At 45.5% G+C, this 19,968-nt stretch overlaps 1 protein-coding gene across 16 annotated transcripts in view; it reads left to right on the top strand.

Moving 5' to 3' along the window:
• ANKS1B (ankyrin repeat and sterile alpha motif domain containing 1B) overlaps nt 1-19,968 on the top strand; it is an 808,746-nt gene that overhangs the window by 532,896 nt on the left and 255,882 nt on the right. The window lies entirely within an intron of this gene.

Below are 19,968 nucleotides of genomic sequence, written 5' to 3'. Positions count from 1 at the left end.
TTAGAAACTGTAAGCATAATGGGCTTTTTCTGTTCCTTTGACACAGAGAAATTATCTGATTACTTATTTGCAATGTATAATTTATCTTTTACCAGATAAGAATTCTCTGTGGCGAGGTCTTTGGATAATCCTCTAATATCCTTTTAAAAGGACATAATCTCTTTTGTCCTTTGACAATATAACAACTGGAAGTCAGGAATTCAAAGGATATTTATTTTAAAGGTTTGCAGGACTTCATGTCAAGGCCCAAATGTATTTGTTCTCTTAAGATTTCTCATCCTGAATTGAGAATGTATTTCAGCATACTAGCAACTTTGAGATCACATGCTCACTTCACTTTTCAATATTTCCTTTTCTAATATTCTCCTGATTCATAATATCTTTTGGAATTTTTTAGTAGTTATCTGAATACTTCTTAGCAAGTAGTTGTCTCCTTGCTATCCCCCTTTCCCTTGTTTCCACTCGTCTTTCCTTCCACTTAGGTCTACTAGTTCCTTTGCTGCCACAGCACACAACCAGCACTAAGGTCACCAGTGGCCAGCAGAGCAGACATTCATAAGCCCCTTTTCACCTTCACTTGACTCTGGCTTTCGTAGATTCTGATACTCTTAATTGTCTTCTTTTGGCTTCCCCATACCTGATTACCGTACATTCTGGCATATAAGACGACTGGGTGTATAAGGTTTTCCTGGGTTAAAAAGTCATCTTATACACCGGAAAATACGGTATACATACACACACAAACACACACACACACACACACACACACACACACACATTATATATATATTTATAATATATATATATATATATATATATATATATATATATATATATACCGTATTTTCTGGCGTATAAGACGACTTTTTAACCCAGGAAAATCTTATATGCCCAGTCGTCTTATACGCCGGAAAATACGGTATCTTCCTGCTTCTCTGATAGCCTCTCTCCTTGCCTGTTCATTCTCCTCAGTGAAATGTTGCTCAAACACAAAAATATCTGATGGCTACTGAATGTTGTTATCACAGGATTCTTGATCATTGTACAGTTTCTGGTATTCATTGTTTTGTTCATTGCTACTCTACTTCTACTTTATTGCATAATGAACACCTCCATTTTAGCTGCCTTTATTTCTAAGTTCAGTTCAATTTAACCAACTTATGTTGAGCTATGTAGTTCTTTGTTCTTTAATATATTTTTATTGAGGAAGGGAGAAGAAGCGAGAGATAGAAACATCAATGATTACAGAGAATCATTGATCAGCTGCCTCCTGCACAGCCCACACTAGGGAACAAGCCCACAACCTGGGCATGTGCCCTGACAGGGAATCGAACTGTGACCTCCTGGTTCATAGGTCAATGCTCAACCACTGAGCCATGCTGGTCGGGCTGCGCTACATTGTCCTAATTATTTTTTTCACTGAATGGCACTGAATATCTCTGATTGTATTAAATTATCCCCATTCCCATCCTCAATTTGAGATTGGTTAAAAATAATAATAAAGGAATTATCAGTTAATCCAATAGAAAAACAAAATTCTGTGCTAGTTGTCTAAAGCTATATAACAAATTACCCCCAAATCTTTTTTTTCCCAACGTTGCAGTGAGAATAACATTTATTGAGAATGGCTCATTACAGACAAAATATATTTATGTATAAAATCTCCGCAATGTAAAAGATCCTTTTTGTCCCCATGTGGCTGGAGTAGACAGAGCCAATTGTCCACATGGCTCTGGGGGCTGTGCTGGACCCCAGCTAGTGGACAGGGGGTCAGTCTGTAGGCAGACGGGCCTTTTCTCGGCCCCATCTTCATGATTTCTCTTTGCACAATGACGCGTGGTTCTCATCCTCCCCGCTGACCCTCCCTGGAAGACAGCGCCTCAGGGGCAGACAGCTCTCCTGTCAATCTCCCAGACAGGTGACTCCTACCTTGTGGAGCCCAGGGACAGAGCACTTTTAAATGTCACATGATAGACGGAGGCACTGTGCCCACTCTCACGGAGGCTGCTCTCCATGCCAGCCCCACCAGCACATGTCAGCCTCCCTCCCTCAGCCACCCTGAGAGCTGCACTTCCCATTTTCCATGATACATCTGTCCTCACCAGTTTACCCAGACCCTCCTGAGGACGCCCACCCCACACTGTCACACATAGTGCTCCTGGGCATGGAGCCAGGCTCCCAGGATCCCGGGCCATGCAGCGTTAAGGCAACAGAGATGAGACCAGTCTGAAGACCACACTAGCCATACCCCAGGGTGGCACCTCTCTCTCGGCCAAGGCCACGACTGGTGCTGAGGAGCACAGCTGGGTGAGGTCTTCCAGCTCTTCTTATAGCAGAGCCCACCCAGCCCCGCCAAGCAGCCAGTGGGGAGGGGACAACTGGCGGGTGGGAGCAGATGCTGAGCATGGTTTGCCGTCCAGGGGAGGGGAGCAGCCTTGGGCACTGGAAGACAAAGGCGCAGGGGTGCATAGTGGGTCTGTAGGCACCCCTGCCCCTTCACCAGAGGCAGCCCCTGAGGGGTGGGTGTATCCCCAGCCTCTGTGGGAAGGATCCACTTCCCTTATTTCTTAGGTGCAGACCTGGGTTCAAGACCCAGCTCACCAGTCAATGTCTTGGGCAAACTCCCCAGACCAAGCCGGGTTCTGTCTGCCGTCTAGGGACCCTGGCATCAGCCCCCAGTTGGGGGTCTCTTCTCTGAGAGAGAGGGAACCTGAACTGGCTCATCTGCCCATGAAGAGGTGTCCGTGGTTCCAAAGCACCCCCAAATCTTAGTGGTATATAACAACTACATTTGTTATCTCTGAGTGTCTGTGCGTCAAGACTCCAGGTGCAACTTAGCTGGGTTCTCAAGCTCTGAGCTACAGTCATCTCAAGACTCAACTGGGAAGGAACCACTTACTAGGTCACATGTGGATGTAGGCAGGATTCTGTTCCTTGGGTGACTTTGGACTGAGGCCTCAATATTTCAGAAGCTGTTAGCTGAAGGCCTCCCTTAGTTCATTGTCACATGAGCCTTCATAAAGCATCTCACAGCAGGCATCTGGCTTCAACAGCAGGAGCATGTAAGAGGACAAGAAAGTGCCAGCAAGATGGAAGTCCAGGCTTTTACAGTGCCTCATCCTTTCTTCTATTATTTTTTTCCAGTTTTATTGAAAAATAATGTACATACATCACTGTATAAGTTTAAGGTGTACAGCATGATGATTTCATTTAATATGTTGTGAAATGATTACCACAGTAGGTTCGGCTAACATCCATCTTCTCATGTAGATACAATTCAAAGGAAGAAAGAAAAAAGGAAGACCATTTTCTCCCTGTGATGAGAACGTCCCATCCTTAGTCATATTCTGTTTATTAGAATCAAGTCACTAGACCCAGCCCCCACCCAATAGGAGGTGTTTGCACAGGGATGTCAATCCCAGGAGATAGGGTCATTGGGGACAACTCAGAGGTTTACCGCTATACAATCTACTTCCCATGTCAACATTTGTGATTAAAATGGAATAGCCCATTAACAACAGCAACAACAAAAGCATCTTTTATTTCCATGGGCCATCTTCATGAGACTGTGGTATTCACATTTAAATAAATTAGGAGCCACATTTTACATCACTCAGAAAAGAGGTACATGCATCTGATCTGTAGAGTGATATGCAGGGTGTCCCAATAAGAAGAATACACATTTTGGATAATTATTAATTCCAATGGGTTAAATCTGAAAAGAAAAAAAAAATCCATTGAGCTCTCAGCTTCAAAGTGTGTATACATATTTTGGGACACCTTATATAATGTAGCTTGATATAATACAATCATACAGAAATTAGACATATTAGAGATTTGTCAATTGCACAAAAAGTCTTCATGCTTTGAACACCACTAGTCTAAGTAATTCACACAAGTAATCCCATAAAACACTACAAATTTTAAAAGCATGTTTATTCTTTATTGGTGACTCATTGCTAAAAATAGAGTATTTACATCTATAGTAGGGAAGTAAATTAGTCAAAGTATATTGGATAAGGCTTTAAGGATATTAGCAAAGAAAACACATTTTAAAAAGCTAATAAAGTGAGACAGTTAAAGGGACTATTTAACTTTAGGTCTGATCAAAGCAAATAGATAAAGACAACAGTTGACAAAAAAAAAGTTTGTGAGCAAGGATGTAGAGATGCATTGGCAGGGATTGAAAACTCGAATATTAATAAAGGCATGACAACATGGAGCGGTGGGAACTGGTAAGCTGGAGAGCACAAACCCCACCCTCAAAAAATATCGGCTTTATTTCCAAACTTTATTAGTAAAGCAAAGTATTGGGGACCAGATTTGGCAATAGCTGTGTCACAGGGCAAGATAATATCTCCAGAAATGAAAGTCTTAATACAATGGGATCACAAATTATTTCAGAGTATAAAAGGAGTATTATGAAAGTGACGTTATCTCAATCTGCTTCCTGTTCAGGACTATGTTCTGAAAGATTCTAGTTCTTCCAAGGTCCTTAAAATTCAGATGTTAATTCTAGTCTTGATGGTTGGTGAAGAAGTGTGCAAGCTTTAGGGCAGTGGTTGGCAAACTCATTAGTCAACAGAGCCAAATATCAACAGTACAACGATTGAAATTTCATTTGAGAGCCAAATTTTTTAAACTTAAACTTCTTCTAACGCCACTTCTTCAAAATAGACTAGCCCAGGCCGTGGTATTTTGTGGAAGAGCCACACTCAAGGGGCCAAAGAGCTGCATGTGGCTCACAAGCTGCGGTTTGCCGACCACTGCTTTAGGGGATAGGAGTACAACCAACGTAATTTCCTTAAGAGTCTAGAAACGAAGGTTCAGTCTTATCTCCCTGTCACTTAGAAAAATGATAGAAACTTATTTCTATTTCTTCTGCTATTTCTCAAAAGGGCAATGACAAAATGTTGGCTACAGGCACAGATGCTCTCAGGATAGTTTCTGACAGGATAACTTTGCCTTCTCCCATGCCATCACTCACTCTCCACCTACCCTCATTGCTTCTACTTGCATTTCTTTCTTTTCAACACCTGATATCTTCAACTTTGTGCCACCCAATGTAGACCTACTACCCTGTGAATATCTAGTTAAAGATATACTCACAACAAAAATCTCACACACATATGTGCACCATGAACATGGGGAATCTAACCTAAAGTTAATACATGATTGGACCCATAGTCTAACTGAAGGCATAGGATGTTCTACTTCCTTTAGGTCTAGTTTTGGTGAGAGAGTCTGCAGTGTTCCTAGAATCCTCTCAAGCTCCATTCTGTTCTATAAGTATCTCATGGTTCTGGGACAAGTAGATATCCTCACTTAGATCACTGTAAAAGATGACTTATTTTTTTCAGGAGAAATGTTGGTGCCATTAGAGAATAGGGAAGGGCAAAAGAGTAATTGACCTTAAGGTGAAATACTTAAGTAATTTGGATATATAAATTCTGAAGTGACAACAAGTTATTCAGATCTTTCTTATCATTTGTCCTCAGCCTGGCACACTCTACAGGTAATGAACTCTAGCTGCTATAACAAACAACTACAAAATTTCAGTGTCTTAACACTATTAAATTTTGTTCTCACTCACATTGAGTCCAGTGGGGGTCAGGAAACTCTTCTCCAACCAGTGACTCAGGGATCCAGGCTTCTTCGTTAATGTGGCTCTCCCATCTCAGAGTTCTCTGAGGGCTGCCATAAGGGCAGGATAAAGAGGAGCTGAGAACACAGGATGTTGTATTGCTAGGCTTGGAAGTGCATCACTTACCTTAGACTACATTTGATTCACTAGGACTCAGTGATATGATCCTCACTAAACTGCAAGGTAAGCCAAGACATATAGTCTCCCTTCCCAGGAAGAGGTAACAGAATTCCTGAGAATTTAGCCATTCTATGCCAGAAACACTTTCTCCTTTCTGTGCCTCAACTGCTGCCTTTCTTCAGATCAGTAACTCCAAAGAACTGCTAGGTGTGAGAGTGACACAGTCCCCTTATACTTACCAATGCTCTGGTCCAGTGGTCGGCAAACACATTAGGCAACAGAGCCAAATATCAACAGTACAACGATTGAAATTTCTTTTGAGAGCCAAATTTTTTAAACTTAAACTTCTTCTAACGCCACTTCTTCAAAATAGACTCGCCCAGGCGTTGGTATTTTGTGGAAGAGCCACACTCAAGGGGCCAAAGAGCCACATGTGGCTCGCGAGTCGCAGTTTGCCGACCACAGCTCTGGTCCAAGGTTTTATGCAGCTTCCGAAAGCAAGATGACTGCTGCATTCTTCCTAAGTGAAAGAGGGATGATTTTTCGTGTTTTATTTTAAATGAACTTATTTTGTATTATTATTAGTAGTAGTTTATTATGAAGACAAAGAGCTGAAATACTAGATTTACTCATTGTCTCCCCTGAATATTTACAGGGAAGTAGGGGAGAAATCCTGCCAGTAATTAGGTTCTGACCTATGGCCAACCCCAACAGCTATCATCCTTCAACTTTGAGAAGCTCACCCTCATTTAGTAAAGAACAGTGGCTCCCTTGGAGTGGCACTGCGATCAGTAGGCATAGTAAAGAAATCTAGAAATCTTTTTCTCTTCTTTATGTAATTTAAGAACATCACAATTTAGAGCTGGAAAGGGCCTTGAAATACCTGCTCAGCCTCTGACTTGAGTCATTTCACGGATGAGGAAACCAAGACCTGATCATATTGCATGACTTGCCCCCAGGCAGATTGTTCCTTAGTGACAGAGCTGGGATGAAATCTCAGGTGTCTGTGCTCATGACAGTTGCCTCCTGGGTAGATACTGTGCTATATCGGAGATACAAGGCTCTGAGGATGCTTGTGTTTTTGTGAGAAAAACTGTAAATGGGCAGAAAAGGGCCAAATGACTAAATGCAAGAAAGGGAATTGCTTATAAAATTGGATTTCCTTTTAAATTTCAGGCTTTAAAGGCAGATGTTGCAACTTCCATAGACCACTAAACTCTCTTTTCAAGGCTGGAAGGGAAGGGCTGTGGCAGGGATCCCAAAGCCCTAGAGAAGCAGGAAGGAGACAAACATGAGAAAGAAAAAATGTAGACATAGACCATGTCTATTATCCAGTGACCCATGGGGATCAAACCATTTGTTTATCCTTGAAGGTGGCCTGAAAAAAACTTCACTAACAGTAGGCATTGCTGTTCCAAAGAAGGAAAGGCATAATGGAATGAAATAAAACAACTTTCTTTTCTTTTTAACTCCTCACCAAAGGATATGTTTTCATTGATTTTAGAGAGAGAAGAAGGTAGAGGGAGAGAGAGAGAAACATCAGTCAGTTGCCTCCCATATGCTCCCTGTTGAAGAATCAAACCCACAACCTGGGTATGTGCCCTGACCAGGAATCAAACCTGTTACTTTTTGATGTACGGGACAACGCTCCAACGAACTGAGCCACAACATCCAAGGTTTATTTTCTTATTTAATCTGGGTAGAGAGGAAGGAAAAATGGGGAAGATGGAAGGGCATTCTATAGGAGAGAATGAAGACACATCTTTTGAGAATTAAACTCCATGGAGATGACATTTTTTATGGAATTTAACCAGAAAGCAGCATGGTGTAATGGTTGGGAACATGACCAGACTTCCTGAGCTTGATTTTACCCACCCCACAGGTAGTTGTAAGAGTGAATAAGTCAATAGATGTAAAGGACTTAAAACAGAGCTCATTACATTGTGTGTTCTATTGTAGTGTGACTTACATAAAAATTTTATAGACGACTGAATGTGAACCAAGAAAAAAGTGAAGCTCCTTCAGTCCATTAAGTATACCTAAAAATTATTACTTTGGGCCCTAGCCAGTTTGGCTCAGTGGATAGAGCGTCAGCCTGAAGACTGAAGGGTCCCAGGTTTGATTCTGGTCAAGGGCACATGTCTCAGTTGCAGGATCCCCAGGACTGAGGGCATGGGGGATGCAACCAATCAATGTGTCTCTCTCACATCGGTGTTTCTCTCTCTCTCCATTTCCTTTCCACTCTCTAAAAATAAATGGAAAAAATATCCTCAGGTGAGGATTAAATGTGTGTATATATATATGAAAATTACTACTTCGGGCATAAACAATAAGCAAGATGCATCTTTTTTTATTCATTCGCTCAATAAATATTTTATGAAATACCTACTGCATGACAGGCACTGTTCTAGATGCTGAGGATTCTTTGTTTAAAAAAAAAACAACAAGATATACACAGTCACTGTCCTCAGGCAGCGGATTCCTGTGGGGGATGCAGACAAAAAGAAGTAAAAATATGTAATGTCAGGTAAATAAGTGCTATGGAGAAAGAGGAAGCAAGGGAATAGATGAAGTATCGAGGATGGATGACTGCTGTTGTAGATGAAGACACTGCCTGGATTCACACAGGCAGGTTAACTGAGGTTCTCAGCCACCTCTCTGTGTTGTCTAAACACTGTACTTGGAACCTGAGAAGGATAGTAAGGAGATCTTGAGATGAGTGAGCTGAATAATCCACTTCAGGCACCTTTAAGGAATTTGCAGGGGCTCAAAAAATGAACTCTTATGAGCTTTTAGTTAATTTAATTAATCCTAGGTTAGCCACCTACTACTTGTGTTACTATGGGCAAGTCATTGGAATTCTCTAATCCTGTTTCCTCATATGTAAAATGGAAATAATAGTGGAATTTACCACATTAGATTATTGTAAACTATAAATTTATAATGCATATCAAGTGACTGGCACTTAGGACTAAATTAATATTAATTATAACCATTTGCTTTTGTTCAATAAATGCTCACTAAATTAACAAACCTCCATGAATTTTTTAAATATGTTTTTATTGATTTCAGAGAGGAAGGGAGAGGGAGAGAGATAGAGGGAGAAAGAGAGAAACATCAATGATGAGAGAGAATTATTTATTGACTGACTCATGCACACCCCACACTGGGGATCAAGCCCACAACCTGGGCATGTGCCCTGACCGGGAATCGAACTGGTTCATAGGTCCATGCTAAACCACTAAGCACACTGGCCAGGAAACTCAATGAATTTTTGACATTTCTCTTGCCTGGGCCAAAAAATAACAAAAAGAGACTCAGTGACTGATGTAAAAGCCTGTAACTAAAAGTACCCGTGACCGCATTGCCCAGTGAGCTTTCCATTCTCTACGAGTGGATTACTCGCAGAGTATTCCTTTTCCAGATTAAAAAAAGGGGCAAAATTTTAAAATATGATCATCAGCCACTAAATTATTTTTTAAATATTTGGGACTATAGTTATCCCACCAGACATTAGAAGAGAAGTTGTATGAAATCATAACTAGGGTCTTCTTATGTAAGAGATTAAATGAATAAGCATAATGCTGAGAGGGCTTCCTGTCTGTATCTCTTGGAAGAAACCTAATTAATTCCCAACCCAAAGTGGAAGTGAGAGAAGAGTGGAAATGAAGAGAGTACTTAAAGCACAAGGGCTCAATAAATGTATGTGGGATAGAATGCAATGGAAGTGAGCTGAGAAGCTGAGGGGTCAGATCTTGACCACGCAGTTCCATTAATTCCTAAAGGCATTGTGTTTTCATAGAAAAGCAGAATATGTAGACTTACACAAGAGCGCTAAAACATCTCCACCATTTTGAATGAGCCATTGTTCCCTCCCCTTGCAATACAGTTGAATTAGGTTCTAATTTAATAGTTGAATCTAATCTGGCTATATTTCTTATTTTTTATAGAAAGCACTCAAGTGAGAAGTCTCTGTTCAGTTTGTTTACAAATGCATTGAACATCTACTTATGTCTCAGACATCATGAAAGGAGAAAAAGGGTAAAAGTACACAGTATCTGCCTTCAAAGAGATTACAGTCTAGCAAAGAAAGTTGGACCAATATTCCAGTGACTTTAATACAAAGCAAAGCATAAAAGAACTATGATAGAGGTAAAAATATAAGCTTTGCAAGTTAAATGGAAAGGAAGGTCTCTTTCGTTCAGGGAAGGGTTTCTGGAGGAGGAGGCCGGTAAATCGAAAGCCATGCTTATGCACCTTCAAAACTCCTTTTTGTGGGGAGTTTTAAGGTAGCTCATGATGCTCCAAGCAAAAAATGACCCAGAGCATTTGCTTAGCTTATTCAGGCACATGGACATGCTACTTTTCTCCTTTCTAATACCCATCCTCTGAAATACAGCTACGGATTTCAGCCATCAATCCAGCTACGAATTTCATCCATCACTTTGCCCTTCAAGCTATAATGAGTCAAATACTTCAAGTCCAAGCAGATACCTGTAGTCAGCTTCAATGGGACAGGCTAAATAAGGGGCTGAGTTAATGAATTCATGACAGTGTAAGTGCTAACTAGATACATTTTAAATGATTTTTAGGTTATGATTTATGAATCATAGAATCCCAACTGGTTAAAGCTTTTTCTTCAATGCATCATTAGTTTTAACCCTCAATTCTGTCTCTACTTAGTGTCCACTGCTTGATGGGAAAGGGTTATATTTACAATTTTCTAATACTACGAAATATAGATGCTTTCAAATGTGAAATTTTATATACAAATGTATAAGAGATTATTACTGTAAGTGTAGAGAAGATTGATTTCCCTGCCTCTCACCTCTGGGACTCAATTACATCCTCCTGTATTAATATTTCTGGTGTTCACTTTCAACAGAACACTTTTCTAAGTGCTACTGATGTAGACATGGAATAACATCTGACCTTACATCCTGAGACCTTAGCACCCCTGGTAGGACTGGAGCCAAGAGAAAGAGAGCTAGCGCACCTCCAGATGCATAATGTCTGCAACACCCACGTGCCACATGTTCACCGGTGAATCTCTGGTTCATTCATCCATTCAGTCAGTCCATTCACTTTGGCCCTATGCTAGGTTCAGAGATGGGGATGCAAAAATGTACAAGACTGGGTCCCTGAATCAAGGAGTTCTACCTACATTTTAGACAGAGACAGATAATGTCAAAAACTAAACCACTGTGAAAATAAAGCTACAAAAGTAGGAAGAGCATGGGGGTCAGGGAAGGTTTTCTGAATAGGCAGATGATGCTTGAACTGAATCTCAAAGAATTAATACATATTTTTAGCCAAACAGGGCATTTAGGAAGTCACTTCAGACAAAAGGTACTGCCCATGTTCCTACAGATCTAGAGATAGTAAGAAGTGGATGCCTTTTCATTCATTCTCTCTCTCTCTCTCTCTCTTTCTCTCTCTCTCTCATGCATGCTTACTTCCCAATATATTAACCCCAAGAGAAACTGTAAAAGAAACTTTTCTCAAACTTCTCCAACCCACTCAGTTTCTTTTCTTTTGTAGGACTTATAAAAACATTGGCACTTAATAACTTTCTTATATGTGTATGTATTTCAAATGTATGCTCAAGGAAATTACATATTCCTGGAAGGAAGGGACCTTAGACCCTTTTACATTTTACAATACAAGAGGCTGATGTTTAATATACTAGTATCATTTGTGCTTAAAAATACTTGTTGAATTAAATTAGCAATAACTACCAAAATGATTGTTAGAGCTGACTCTCTACTGGGGATTCACATAAGTAGAGATAAAAACGCTAATTACTTTGCTCTAGCCTGTTTGTCTCAATAATTGGAACGTCGGCCTGCGGACTGAAAAGTCTCTAGTTCAATTCTGATCAAAGGCATGTACCTCAGTTACATGCAGGCTTGATCCCGAGCTCTGGTCAGGGCACATCCAGTTGATGTGTCTCTCTCACATTGATGTTTCCCTCTCTCTGTCTCTTCCCCTCCCTTCCATTCTCTCTAAAAAAAAATCAATGGAAACAATTTCCTCAAGTGAGGATTAAATAAATAAATAAAAATTCTTAGTCACTTTGATGTCTAAGGTAATTAAAAAATCTGAGCTGGAAAAAAAAAATACAGAAATAAACAAACATAAAAAACCACCACCAAACTATGAGGCTAGAAACATTTACCTAAAGGCCAACCTATTATTTATTGTGACTGCTGTTCTCTCCCCCTCACCCCCCAGTGTTGGTGAAATAGTTCGTGGATCATTCCCTTACTGTAGATATAAAAGGGGTTCCGTAGAATTCTAGCAGAGCTTCAAAATGGGGTTACACTTACCTGTGTATTCCAGACCTTATGGAAATGCCTTCTAAAGTTTTCCTGGGTGTCCCAGGTCACACATGTGCTATTCACCAGACCATTCGCTGACCGTGTGACATCTGCCCTCTTCTGCCTCTCTTGCTTTAGTTTATGTGGTTGATGGCTCCTGTCACCAAAGCTTGAAACAATGTCACCAGGACTTACCCAACGTGTTCTCAGTGCTGCTAACACCCACTGAGGGAACCAAGTCTGTTACTAAGGATCGCCAAAGGCTGCTTCAGAGCAAGGGCACTGATGCCTGTGCTACTTGCTACTGGCTGCTGGCTGCAATGCCCAGTATCTTCCCATCAGAGGCAGCTTAGCCAGTGCCAACTGAGTGTTCTGCCATTGTCACTGAAGCCTGCCAATGTGTGCACCACCGCCAACTGCAGGTGCCCAATGTCGAGAGCACCCATGTCTGCAATATGGCACCATCTCCGCTCGCTGATGAAGTTGCTGGTGCCAATTCTGCTGACTCCTTTGTTTCCAATGTCCCAGAAATGCTTCATGATACGGCTCTTTTACTAAAGCTTTTTCTTCTTCGGGCATGGCTCCTTGGAGCTGGGCCAAGGGCCAGTCAAAGCGCCAGATCCTGAAATCCGTTCACAATCATCCTTCCCCTCTCACCCTTGTCTATTGTCCCTTGAATCAAATACCTATGCCTTGACCACCTTCTTTGAGCAGAAGAAGAGTCTCCTGTGGCCCAGGATTCCTCACTGAATACAGACCCATGCAAGCCTAATCCTGCCAGTCATCCAAATATTCTCGCACAGGACAGCTGAGCACAGTTCTGTTCTAACTGAGATCCATGCCACACAGCTGCAGCTGTGAGCTCACGATTCCCACTCTGTGTTAGAGAACAGGAACATTCTATTTAATTTTTTTAAATATATATATTTTCAGTGATTTCAGAGAGGAAGGGAGAGAGATAGAAATATCAATGATGAGAGATAATCATTGATTGGCTGCCTCCTGCATGCCCCCTACTGGGGATCAAGCCCAAAACCCTGGGCATGTGCCCTGACCAGGAATTGAACTGTGACCTCCTAGTTCATAGGTCAACACTCAACCACTGAACCATGCCGGCCGACCGGGTGAGAACAGGAACATTTTATTTCGTGTCTCAAGAAGGCATGCGAAATCTGACCGCTCCTCACCACCTCTGCGCTCGCACCCTGTGCAAGCCGTGTCCTCTTTCTCCAGGATTATTTCCACAGTCTCTGAACTGGCCTTCCTGCTCCTACCCTTACCTCCTGTGAAACTGTTTTCAACACAGCAGCTGGAGTGATTTTGCTAAAATGTAAGCCCGATCATGTCACACCTCTATTCAAATTCTTGCATTGACTCCCATTTCCCTCAAAGTCAAAATCTTTACAAGGCTTTCAGAGCTTTACCTTATCTGACCCCCCGATTACGTCTCTGACCTGCTGCCCACTCCTCTCTGCCTGCACAAGCTGCTCCAACCACATTGATGTCCTTGTTATTCCTTGAACTTACACCAGGCTCACTCCATCCTGAGGTCCTTTGCTCTACACGGTTCCTCCACTTGGAATTGTCTCCCCTTAGTTGCCAACAGATCCAATTCACCATCTTCACATCTTTGTTCAAATCTTGTCTTCTGGATGAAGTTTCTCCTAAGCCCCTATGAATACTGCACCTTCCTGCCTCCATACACACTCTCCAGCACCTCCAACCCTCCTGCTGGATTCTTGACCCACTTATCACCTTTGGACGTAATTTCCTTATTTATAATGCATGTTAATTATTATCTGTCTCCCCCACTAGAATGTAAGCTCCACAAGGACTGGCACCTGTATATGTTTTGTTCACTGATGCATCCAGGACAGCACTATAATATAGTAGACATGCTATAAGTATTTGTTGAATGGGATGAGTGGATGAATGAATGAATGAATGAGCAGATGAATAGATTAAGTGGATGGAAGAATGGAAAGGGGTGGCGATTTCTCATTTTTGTACCTCCTTTACTAATTTTAGACCACCATGTAAATATCTTTTGTACTGCCCTCCCCAGTCAGGACATAAGTTATTCATCTGTAACCTGCTTACATTGGCTTTATGGCAGATTTATCTGTTTGAAGTGCTTCAGTGGGTGATGTTATTATGCACATGCCTGGAGGCTCTGAGAAAGGACATGGTTTTTTTTTTTTTTTTAATTTCTTTATTGATTAAGGTGTCACATATTTGTCCTCATCCCCCCATTCCCATCCCCCCCCTCCCCACGCATGCCCCAACTCCCTGTTGAACTTAACCGTTGGATAGGATCATATGCATGCATACAAGTCCTTTGGTTGAACTCTCCCCCTCCCCCCACCCTCCCCTATCCTCCCTCTGAGGCCCGATAGTCCGATCGATGCCTCCTTGCTTCTGGTTCTGTTCTTGTTCCTCAGTCTATGTTGTTCATCATTTCCCCTAGATGAGCGAGATCATATGTCACTAGATATATACTTATGAGAACTGAATGTGAGACAAGCAATAATAGTTATGCTGACAGGCAAATGAATCAGTCTGTAGTGAGTTTCTTTCTGGACCAACAGTTCTTTTGAGACCCAATTTCAATGTCCACCAGTTCCTTATGTGTACATGTCAGCACTGACCCCTCAGCTCTGGATGGTGGACAAATGGTGGTAACGGAGGTCCGACTCCCTCTGGTTTGGTCTCGGCCGGACCCAGGGGCACGGCTTCACCCGGACTAAGGGGCACGTGGCCTCACCCGGATCTAGGGACACAAGGTCTCACCCGGACCCAGGGACGCTTGGCCTCTCCCAGACCCAGGGGCACGTGGCCTCACCCGGATCCAGGGACACATGGTCTCACCCGGACCCAGGGACGCTTGTCCTCTCCCAGACCCAGGGGCACATGGCCTCACCCGGACCTAGGTGCACGAGGCCTCACCCGGATCCAGGGACACATGGTCTCACCCGGACCCAGGCGCGCTTGGCCTCCTCCAGACCCAGGGGCACGTGACCTCACCCGGGCCTAGGTGCATGAGGCCTCACCCAGATCCAGGGACACATGGTCTCACCCGGACCCAGGGACGCTTGGCCTCTCCCAGACCCAGGGGCATGTGGCCTCACCCGGGCCTAGGTGCACGAGGCCCCACCCGGATCCAGGGACACATGGTCTCACCCGGACCCAGGGACGCTTGGCCTCTCCCAGACCCAGGGGCACGTGGCCTCACCCGGGCCTGGGTGTACGAGGCCTCACCCGGATCCAGGGACACATGGTCTCACCCAGACCCAGGGACGCTTGGCCTCTCCCAGACCCAGGGGCACGTGGCCTCACCCGGGCCTAGGTGCACGAGGCCTCACCCAGATCCAGGGACACATGGTCTCACCCGGACCCAGGGACGCCTGGCCTCTCCCAGACCCAGGGGCACGTGGCCTCACCCGGGCCTAGGCGCACGAGGCCTCACCCGGATCCAGGGACACACGGTCTCACCCGGACCCAGGGACGCCTGGCCTCCCCCAGACCCAGGGGCACGTGGCCTCACCCGGGCCTAGGCGCACGAGGCCTCACCCGGATCCAGGGACACACGGTCTCACCCGGACCCAGGGACGCCTGGCCTCCCCCAGACCCAGGGGCACGCGGCCCCACCCGGGCCTAGGTGCACGAGGCCCCACCCGGATCCAGGGACACATGGTCTCGCCCGGACCTAGGGGTGCGTGGCCTCTCTCAGACCCAGGGGCACGTGGCCTCACCTGGACCTAGGTGCACGAAGCCACCCGGACCCAGGGGCGCGTTACCTCTCTCAGACCCCTGGTCGCGTGGTCTCACCCGGATCCAGGGGCGCACGGCCTCACCCAGACTCGGGACCCAGCCTTACCCGGATCCAGGGGCCCACGGCCTCACCCGGACCCAGGGTTCAGCTTCACCCGGACCCAGGGGGACGTTACCTCTCTCAGACCCCTGGTCGCGTGGTCTCACCCGGATCCAGGGGCGCACGGCCTCACCTGGACTCGGGACCCAGCCTTACCCAGATCCAGGGGCCCACGGCCTCACCCGGACCCAGGGTTCAGATTCGCCCGGACCCAGGGGCACATGGCCTCACCCGAACCCGGAATCCAGCTTCACCTGGACCCAGGGGCGCGTGGCCTCACCCAAACCCAGGGGCGTGAGGCCTCACCTAGACTCAGAGGCGTGTGACCACATCTGAGCCCAGAGGCTCGCAGGCTCGCCTGGACTCGGGTCTCAGCGGGGTTTCGTCTTCTTGATCCCAATTCCTGTTGGTCAATTCCCTCTCAGCAATTCCTTCGGTCATTTTCTCAGAGCTCCAGGGCGGCTGCCGCAGAACTCATTGGGCGGCGGGCTCGGCAAGGCTCCGGTGTGCCCGGTGCACGGCGGTGGGCTGGTCCGGTGTCGCTGCGTCGGCCCTTGGGTCTGCAACGGTGGCCGGTCGCTGAGCGTGCGCACCTGGCCACTTCGGGGCATTGAGATTCTTGAAGGACTCGGAGGTCAGCAAGCACGGAGTCTCCCACCCCATGTCTCCCAGGGGCTTGTCTGTCCGTGCTCGGCAGCGAGTGGAGCCGTCCCCTCAGCCGGAGACCGCCGGGGGAACTGCGCCGAGCACGTTCCAGGCCGCCATTGTGTCGCCTGAGCCATAGTTCTTAAAGTGTGGACTTTGGGTCACCGGCATCAGCATCATCCTGCGTACCCCTCTCTTTTATTCTAGTTGTAGAGCATCTGCTCAGCCAGCCCCCCGGTCTTTCTGGCTGGTGTCTGCTCTGCTCTCCCGTCGTAGTCTCAATATTGTTGTGGTAGGCAACGATCAGGCTGCCGCCCTATGTCTCCATCTTGGTCCTCCTTTGTACAGTTAAGTCTTGATTGTTGTTGGTGTCACTGGGAGGAATTGTCCTCCAGGCCAATTGGCCGTGAGGACCCTCTTTGTCTATATAGGAAGAGTTGCTGTGCAGGAGACATGTTTGTGGGCCGGGTCTTGATGCAGCAATGCCTTGGCGCTCACTGAGTCTGCCTCTAGAATGCCTCCCTTATGCAAGTGATTGAAATCTGGTGTCATCTCACACCAACCACTAGATGCCCTCGTTTCTGGGTCTCCAATGTAGTGTGGGTCAGCCACTACCTGAGGCACTCAGCAGGAAAAAGCTTCTGCTCAGCTTGGCTGGGGCGGAGCTACAGGGTGGAGCCTACAACCTTGGCTTCCTGTCAGCCCCGCCCTATGAGGCTCCTGCGTCTGTGTCCCTCTGTATTCCTTGCAAACACCTCTGAGAGAAACGCGCCCTGGAGTTTCGCCCACTGCCAAACAGTCCAGTCCCTCCCCTAATGAATCTGGACTCCCAGATTCTCGCCTGGAACTGGGTTTCAGTGTAGTTGGAACTGGGTCTCAGCGCAGTCTGGCGTCCCTGTCTCCTTCCCAGCAGGGCCACCCAGTGGCACAGGCAAAAGTCCGTCCTCTGCGCACCTTCCAGTGCGCGCGTCTGGAGCCGCCGCTTCTCTGTGCCTCCGCCACCACAGCCCAAATTCATTCCCCCAGCGTGCGCCTGGCTTCCCAGGGTTTCGCCCGGAACTGGGGTTCAGTGCAGTCGGAACTGGGGTTCAGCACGGTCCTGAGCTTATGTCTCCTTCCCGCTAGGGCAGTTCAGTGGCGCAGGCAACAGTCCGTCCTTTGCGCCCCTTCCCGTGCGCGCCTCTGGAACTCTGCCTTCCACCGCTCCTCTGTGCCTGCGCCCCACAGCCCAGATTCATTCCCCCAGCCTGCGCCTGGCTTCCCAGGGTTTCGCCCGGAACTGGCGCTCAGTGCAGTCGGAGCCGGCGCTTAGCGCACTCCGGAGCCTTTATCTCCTTCCTGCCAGTGAACGCCGGCCAGGCCGTCAGCCGCCCCTTCCTCTCCGGCTCCATCCTCCCCGCAGGCGCGCGTGCTTGTGTCTCCGCCAGTTTCTCCATACCTCAGGCTTTTACGGCTCCCCCGCTTGTCCCCGTGGCCTTCTCCTTCCCCCCAGCTGTGGGCATTTCAGTCCGCCAGCTCTCCTGTGGTTCTGGACGATGTCCGTTCTGACCTCTAGTTGTGCCTTTGAAATTGTTGTGCCCGGCTGCAGGTTAGGTGTTTAACCTATGCCGCCATCTTGGTTTCTCCAGGACATGGTTTTTAAATATCAAATAAATAGAATTGACATTCAGAGCATTCATTACTTCTGAAGACTCAAGAGTGAGGAGTTTTTTTTTTCAGTTGTGACTAAAACCTGGCAAACAATTTTCCTGATTGATAATAGCATTTAAAGTTTCTGTGTTAAGTGTGCTGCCCAGCCCCTGAAGAGCTACATGAATATCAGAAAACATGCACTGTTGGAGGGAAAACGAGACCCTGTGTCATTTTCTAAATTTAGTTCACATCACCAGTGAAGCTTGAGAAATGGGAATGATGGGGAGCAACTTATTCAGTTGCAAAAAGACCTCTTCCATCTTCAGTCTGAGCCCTCGTTTCATAGAAGAGCTTTGCAACAAGGAAATGAATCAAAACAAACAGTGGTATTTAACAAAGGGCTTTCAGGTCGACATTATCTCAATAAGGATTTTAGAAATAAAAATTAAAAGGCACCCCAAGTCGATTGAGGCTCAGTTGGTGATGGTAAAAACAACAACAAAACACATGTCCTTTTAAAAGTACCCCTTTACCAAAAGATTCAGGGGAAAGGACAGTAAAATCCTTTAATAAAATCATTTAAGCCCAAGAGCCATGTGTATGTGTCTTTTCATCCACATCTCACTTGACAGATAACTGCCAGGTTCTCAGGTGATGCTGTGGACCGCAGTTAGCCTCTGTGCACAGGTGAAGCTGCAAAAACCAGTGCCTGGCTAGCCGTCTGCTCACCGAGCTTGCAAAGCCATAAAGAGATTGTTTTGGAGTTGCTGTTGTTGATGTCACTTTTTTTTTCTACCATGATTTATAGAACGTGTTTGTTTGGGAAGCTTCACTCCTTTAACTTGTGGTGAGCCTGAGGGCCTTTGCTCGAAGAGGGCCCCCCTTCCCTGATGACGGGAGGCCAGGTTAATCTGGCCAGCGTCTGTTTTGTTCACTACCTGACTATCCTGTGCTGCTGGAAGCTGATCGCCATGTCTTTTGAGAACATTTCTTATCTATGCATTGTTGGTTGTTCACTGCTTCCTTTCAGTTTACTCCATGATATAAGACTTGCAAAAATGAAGAAAGGCTCAGGTACTGTCTGAGATACACCTTCATTTGTTTCCTTTATTTCTAAAATAGAAATCATGGGGTATTAAGAGACAGTGCCCAGTCCAAAGCACTTTACTTTCCCTTTTTTCCCCAAAATGTAGTGCCAAGTAATATCCAGGTACTACCTCTTCACTGTTCCTGCCCTGTGCCTAAAGCTGGGAGTTTTCTTTTTTGTATTTGTTTAAAATACGTTTTTATTGATTTCAGAGAGAGAAAGAGAGAGGGAGAGAGAGAGATAGAAACATCAATAATGAGAGAGAATCATTGATCAGTACAGGGGATCGACCCCACAACCACGATTTCTGACCTGGAATCGAACCGTGACCTCCTGTTCATAGATTGATGCTCAACCACTGAACCACACTGGCCAGGCATAAAAGTTTTCAGTTGTCTGGACCTGTAGGCACCCTAAGTGAGGCTCAGTTCTTGGTGGGGAAGAACAGAGAGGTTACTTCTCTCTGCAATTATAAGTCCATAGCAACACCCAAACACAATTAACTTACCTCGGACGGTTTAGGTTTCCTCCCTATTCTTTCATAGAAATTGTATCCATGACAGAGTCTGATTCTAAACAAAGGGGCTTCAAGAAGCAGATTTGTAAATGTTACTTGTCTCCCTCCCTTGCTGCAGAGACCCAACACAGA

Source organism: Eptesicus fuscus, chromosome 7 (genome assembly GCF_027574615.1).
Source record: "Eptesicus fuscus isolate TK198812 chromosome 7, DD_ASM_mEF_20220401, whole genome shotgun sequence".
Classification (NCBI taxonomy): Eukaryota; Metazoa; Chordata; class Mammalia; order Chiroptera; family Vespertilionidae; genus Eptesicus; species Eptesicus fuscus.
Note: the sequence above shows the minus strand (reverse complement) of the source record. Positions and strands in the feature narration are given on the sequence as shown.